Genomic DNA, 6,908 nt, shown 5'->3' on the forward strand with positions numbered 1-6,908 from the left:
GAAGGGTACAGTCCAAAGCCATCATTCAGACATGCAAGAACACAACATAGATACCTTACAGATGAAAGATATGGACAACCAAATGATGGAGTTAATTATCTTCCAGGATCTAATATCTACAGTTTCAAAAATAACTGCTTTACATGCCGCTAATTGAAATGAAATAGAAATACCAGTCATAAATAGGACAATTTTTGAATATGACTATCTTATAAAAATTGCTTGGATAAATTTCAGCCTGTGGGTAGGAGCTTCTGGACGGCTATTACACCAATCTGTGTCTTTACTCAGTTCAGCTAGTCGGGCTGCAGCTGGCTTTCATCTTCTTGTAAAGACTCAATTTCAGGTGTAGGATCCAAAAAGATGTTACAAGAAGATACTCTTTCCTTCATCTATAGATACTCAGAAAATAGGATTATTTGGTATGTTCTGGCTGTTAAGAATGGCTTTATTTTAAAAGTCTTTTTCCAGAATACATGCCCAGATGGCCAGCCAGTCACATAATAAGTGAAATTAAATTTTCCAGAAACATGGTATGATTACTAAGAAACAAGGTGGCAGTGGAATTAAAGTGGCTAATTTGGAACCAAATATGTTACTTACTGAGATAGAAAAGGTCCTTTCTATACTAACTTAGGAGACTTACTGTTGCTATTGTAGAAAATAAATTTATTTATGACCAGCAGTTTAATTTTCAAATGCAAAAATGAATAAGATGGACACTATTTTTAGGAAAGTTCAGACACAAGGGTAATGCCGGCCAAATAATCTGAATGATAAACATAGTGATATCTCAGAATGTATTTGTTAATAAAAATGAATTGCCAAAATGGTGTAGTTGACACACAAATATATTCATTTCAATAACCAAGAGTAGATCATTCCAGCTCCCTACTGTGTTTCAACAGTATTTTAAATGTAAACTTATTTAATAGACATAACACAAATATGTATTGTTTGACCATATTAAATGGTACCCAGGTGTTGCCTGTTTTTGCCAGGATTTCGCTGATGTTTTTATTTTTCTGATTGTTTTTTTTTTTGAGACAGACAGTTGCTCTGTCACCTAGGCTGCAGTGCAGTGGCATAATCTCGGCTCACTGCAACCTCTACCTCCAGGTTCAAGCAATTCTCCTGCCTCAGCCTCCTTAGTAGTTGGGACTACAGGCACATGCAACCACACTGGCTAATTTTTAGTAGAGATGGGGTTTTGCAATGTTGGCCAAGCTGATCTCCAACTCCTGACCTCAGGTTATCCACCCACCTCGGCCTCCTAAAGTGCTGGGATTATAGGCGTGAGTCACTGCTTCCAGCCTCTGATTCTTTTTTTACCTTATTTTCCTAAAAATTCCCTTTCCACATCCATTCAGAACATCTACTGTCATGTAAATATTCCAATATATAACTGCTAGCCCATTTTTTAAAAAACATTGTTAATTATTCTCAGAATTTCACATTTCTTTGTAAGTGGTTTTCTCTCAGAGTTCATCAGTGTTAATATCCCTGATTTCCATGACAGAATATTGAGACAGAGGAGATGATGGCAGCAACACCACTGCAAAGGCTGCCAGTGCATCTGACAACATTAGGACCAAATCTTTAAAAAGTGACTCTAGATGCATGCTTATTAATAACTAAATGCAGTAATAGTGATAGATTAAGCCTCCACTTATGATATCATGTATAATGCACCATGCTTAATTTTCCCCTTTCCTTTTACTATTTAGTTTTATGAGTCAATTATTGGACTTTGAGGATTTTTGTAAAGGGCTGACAATAAAAATTGATTGCAGAGTACTTTTAGGGCCTTTGATAATAACTGCCCTGAAGTGCAAAGCAGTTATACTCCCATGTTCTTGTGTAATGTTTCCCAGTAGACTATGTATTCCAGGAAAAGCATACATGTAGCATAAAACCAATTCCTGAGTTTTAAATGTAGTTTAAGAATATTGTTTCTTCACATGGACACAGGGAGGGGAACATCACACACCAGGGCCTGTTGGGGGGTTGGGAGGGACAGCATTGGGACAAATACCTAATGCATGTGGGGCTTAAAACCTAAATGACAGGTTGATAGGTGCAGCAAACCAACTTGGCACATGTATACCTATGTAACAAACCTGCACATTCTACACTTGTATTCCAGAACCTAAAGTAAAATTTAATAAAAAGGAATAACATTTCTTGCACCTTAAAAAACCAGTAATTACCTTGAAGCATTATTACAATGGAATTTATCAAAAACAACATGACTACTGGCAATCATTCTAATTAACCTAAAACTTGTATATCTAATTATTGATACAGAGAGGGAAATCTAATTGCTAATTTAAAACAGACTAAAAATATAAGTAGTTACAAATAAAAGTAAAACTCCCACTGATTCCTGAAAGATTGACTTGCATAATTATTTGAGTGAAAAATAATTTTGTTTATAAAATATTTGCATACTATTATAGGTTTATATAATTTATTGACCATTATAATACACATGATTACATAACTAATTTGTTCCTCCATATTTTAAACGATTCTAATTAGTAGCTTTTTAAGGTTAATGTACTTTTCATGTAAGTCTTTGGATACTAACAGAATCAAAAATTTACTAAATCTTTTGGTTAGCTCAAGAAAATAGTAAGACAATCTTTTTGAAATGCCACATTCAACAAATACCCAGTGCTGGTCTAGGTTTTAGAGAATCAAGGTTCAATTCTAATATTCCATTTATTTACTTGGGAACTGTAATCAAATGCTTTAATTTCTTTGTATCTTACTTTCTCCAATGAAGAATGGTGATAAGTTACAGATTTCTACAAGTCTAAAGTCAGCTTTCAATAGTGAAGTGAACTGTAAGACATGAACCGCATAAAACAAAGACCATGCTTTCTGCTTTTTCTTCTAAGTCATATTGCTCTGTTCAGTCCATGAGGTCTGCACCCAAGACATCAGAGAAGAGCCAGCTTCCAACCACTGTTCATTAGTTTGGTCCAGAACCGTTTGAGCTGATCTGTGTACTTCATTCCCATTTGTTTCTGACATTTCTGCTACTGGTGAAGTTTGTCATTCTTCCACGTACAGTCTAGCATTGCTATTCAGCCCCTATGCTACCCTACTTTCTTAGCTGTGTTCTTTCTTGACTGTTGCTTCTGGCTTGAGGATGTGTATTTCTTCTGTCTATATTGCTTTACTTTTCTCTGAGTAATGCATTTAGCTCAATCTCCTGTTGGTGGCACTCCTACCTGAGTCTCCCCAGACAGAGAGCAAGATCCAATCACTGCTTCTCATCTGTCTGCCAATGGTGCCCTGCAGGATCAACTTCACCCACAGGTGAAGGCTGTAATGTGGTGTGATTTGAAGGGCATCAGGCTTGCCAGCCAAAACTCCCCTGGCAGCCTACCTGAAATTCCAGCCAAAGATCATTAGTGTTGCTTCTTAAAATAACGTTGTTATTTTGAATCTGAATTTTTTCAGCCCCTATTCCTTCCTTTTTCTACTGAAATAATTATTTTTACATGACTACTGAAAACTGAAGTTTTCTTAAGATTTCAACAGTCATGACAGCAGAACACACGGTGCTTGGTAAGCAGGGTTTTTGTATTTCTTGTAATCTGTTCATATCCCCTAGACTCTACTTTAGTATTTAGAAGAAAAAAAAAGTATTTAAGAAGTTGGCCTTCTCACTAAGGGCAAGGGATTGTACAAGCACAGGGGGATGGTAATAGAAGTGACGGCAACTGTAACCAAAATGAGAAAAATCCAAGCAGACACATAAGGGAAAGTATCAAGACTGAGCCCCACCAGATGATTCTGCTGCCTAAAACCTGGGATGTTGTCAATTATTGTGGTTGTTTTGTTGCTGTCGTTGCTGTTTTGTTGCAGTGATTAGGAAGCCTTTTATTTACCCATTGAGTAGGGATATGTATTTAGCAGTTCAGCTGCAGATGTCCTCTCCCCATGTCCTTTTATACAGGTGTGTAAAGGGAACATTTTACTGCAAAAGGATTTCCAGAGTTTCCAGGGACAGAACCAAGGGCTTCCCTGGGGACAAGGTAACCCCATACCAGTCTTTCTATTGGTCAGTCATAATCGCCACAGCCCACTGTGGCCTTGGGTGTCAGTCCTGGCACGGACTTTCACAGTGGCTCTGCACTTCCCCATCATCTTCTTGGATATCAGGCCCAGGCTGGGTAACTGTCCTTCCACTTCATAGATACACTCCTGCAGGCAATACTTTCCAGGGCCAAAGTGGGCTGGGTGAGACAGCTGCTTTCTCTCCTGCTCCTCTTTCTTGGGGGTTTCCTCATTTTTCCCCAAGACTTTTTGATGTGCTCCATGACCTCCTTATTGTTCTTGGTCTCCACATCCAACAGGACTTGCTCCCCAGAATCTAAGTATTGGTGGATGTAGAGGCAGGAAGGGTGATGCCATCCTGTCCTTAAACATCATGACCTGCACTCATAGGTTTTTGTATTGAATCTGAAATATGTTGGAAAAACGTAAATTCCCTGTTGCCCTCACCCAGCTCCCCATGTGTGTTGTAATTCACTGTCATGACCTTTGCCAAGTCCTTGGATAGCAGTACCACCCCCTGACTCGGGTACTGCAGGGTATGGTGATGGGGGGGCGGCCCTTCATGGGCATGGGGACAGTGGTGGTGGTGGTGGTGGGTCGGTGGAGGGTGGGGAACATGTGGCTACAGCACCAGCAAAGAAGAGAAGCCAAAGAGCACCAGCCACAGCCCAGGGCAACCCTCACACTGCATCTTCCCTGAATTTTTGTTTCATTGTGGAGGTTATTTTTTTATAAAAGCCTCTGAGCAAGGGTGAGTTTTAACAAAATCCAGCCCTTTGCTGTCTAGAAGAAAGAATACATGAAATAATAAACAGATCATCAAAGATACATTTAATTAATTAAGCTACTTAGAACAGCACAGCACTTCTTAGAACAAATGGAATCCTATCCGTGTTGATTTGGGGTGAGGAGAAATGAGAATAAAAGGATGGCCAGGTGTGGTGGCTCACATTTGTAATGCAGCACTTTGGGAGGCTGAGGCTGGAGGATCAGTTGATCTCAGGAGTTCAAAATGAGCCCGGGCAACATAGTGAGACCACCCCCACAATCTGCACTCTAAAGAAAAAATTTTAAATTATCCAGAAGTAGTGGCACATGCTGTAGTCTCAGCTGCTTGGGAGGCTGAGGTGGGAGGATCACTTCAGCCTGGGTGGCCGAGGCCGTAGTCAAGTGTGATTGTGCCGCTGCATTCTAGCCTGAGTGACAGAGACCCTGTCTAAAACAAAAAGGGGTGGGGTGGGGGCAGGACAATTTCTCCTCATATCCCACTGTGAGGAAGCTTACTGACCCTGTGCAGGGCTAAGGCACCCACAACCAGGGCCAAAGGGCAGTTTCTAAAATGGCCCATGGCCCATGTTCTGTTTGTCTCCAAAACGAAGAACATTAGCCAACAACTACTGGGCTACAACCTCATTATTCTCTGTGTGCATTTGGTCATTTTTTTCTTGAAAAATAGAAGAGCTAATGGAATAAAATCTAACAGTATTTCAAGAATAGGAAAGTATCTTATATCCCTTCTAGTCAAGTAAGAAATTTTTAGCCATTTTAGAATTGTGACACTATATCATAAGTTATTCAGTTTCACAGCTCAACTGGGGACCTTGCTAAAGGCTTATATACAAACACCATTTTCATTTAAAATGACTTTCAGTTTAGTTTAGCACATTTACTAGACTTCACTGGTGCCACTTCAAAAAAATAGGGGACATCTCAGTGAATGAGAAAGGATGGTACTATGGAGTTAGCAAATAGGAACTAAAATTCTGAGGAGGGGCGTGGGGAAGGTACTCTGACAGTCAAATGTGTTAACCTCTGCTCTCTGGATCATGGCAGAATTATCCAGGCTTAAAGCTTAAAATTCATGTTTTATTTTAAACAGTCAGATTTAAAGCTTAAAATTCATGTTTTATTTTACAGACAAGAAAACTGAGATCCAATGAGGTTAGATGTACAGAGAGTACCCTGCACACAGTATGCGTTTTAAAATATCACCTGAGTGAAGGGAATTTTATCTAAGGCCAGAGAGTGTGGCAAAACCAGTGACGGAAGCCAGAAGGACTTCTGATGTCTGGTAAGTTGTTTTTTTGGTACTCATTTTCACATTTTCTCTAGCCATATTCAACAACACAGTAAGTAAGACATAATTCAAGTCATGTAGGTCCACAATCTAAAACATCAAGAGAGGAAGAACAACAAAAATAAAAGCAAAAAAGAATATACTGCTAATCACAAAATATGACTGTGCACTTCTAGTTAAGTGATCTGTAGTGCCAGTTCTTTTAAGAAGCATAACAGAATGTCCTTGCCTGATGCTCCGTAGGTACAAGATCCCTACTAACAGAAAGTCGTTTTTACCTTCTGCCAAATAGGATCAGAAGTGTTTTAGCCTCTTAAGCCCAAATGTGCATGCGCACATGCGTGTGCCTGCACACACACACACACACACACACACACAGAAATTCAAGTATATCCAAGTGTACCTAAAACCCCTCCCCTCTAAAGAATTACTAAATAAAAATCTAGTCTTCTATAACTGTCCAGGTATCTCAGCAAATGGCCTGCACTGATTTTATTTTACAGAATCAAGTATTTTATCTAAATGCAGTAGTTAACTGAGACAAAGGACTGGACTCAGTGAACCTTTTATTAACAGTCCCTTGTTGTTGTTTTTGTGTGTGTGTTTTTTTTTTATTGCATTTTAGATTTTGGGGTACATGTGCAGAGCATGCAATACAGTTGCATAGGTACACACAGGGCAGTGTGTTTTGTTTGCTTTCTCCCCTTCACCCACATTTGATATTTCTCCCCTGGCAATCCCTCCCTACCTCCCATCGATG

At 39.4% G+C, this 6,908-nt stretch overlaps 1 pseudogene; it reads right to left on the bottom strand.

The window, feature by feature from the left end:
* Positions 1 to 4,080: 4,080 nt before the first annotated feature.
* Positions 4,081 to 4,641, bottom strand: LOC100403882 (small ribosomal subunit protein mS25 pseudogene; annotated as a pseudogene).
* Positions 4,642 to 6,908: the final 2,267 nt, after the last annotated feature.

This window comes from Callithrix jacchus, chromosome 3, assembly GCF_049354715.1.
Source record: "Callithrix jacchus isolate 240 chromosome 3, calJac240_pri, whole genome shotgun sequence".
Classification (NCBI taxonomy): domain Eukaryota; kingdom Metazoa; phylum Chordata; class Mammalia; order Primates; family Cebidae; genus Callithrix; species Callithrix jacchus.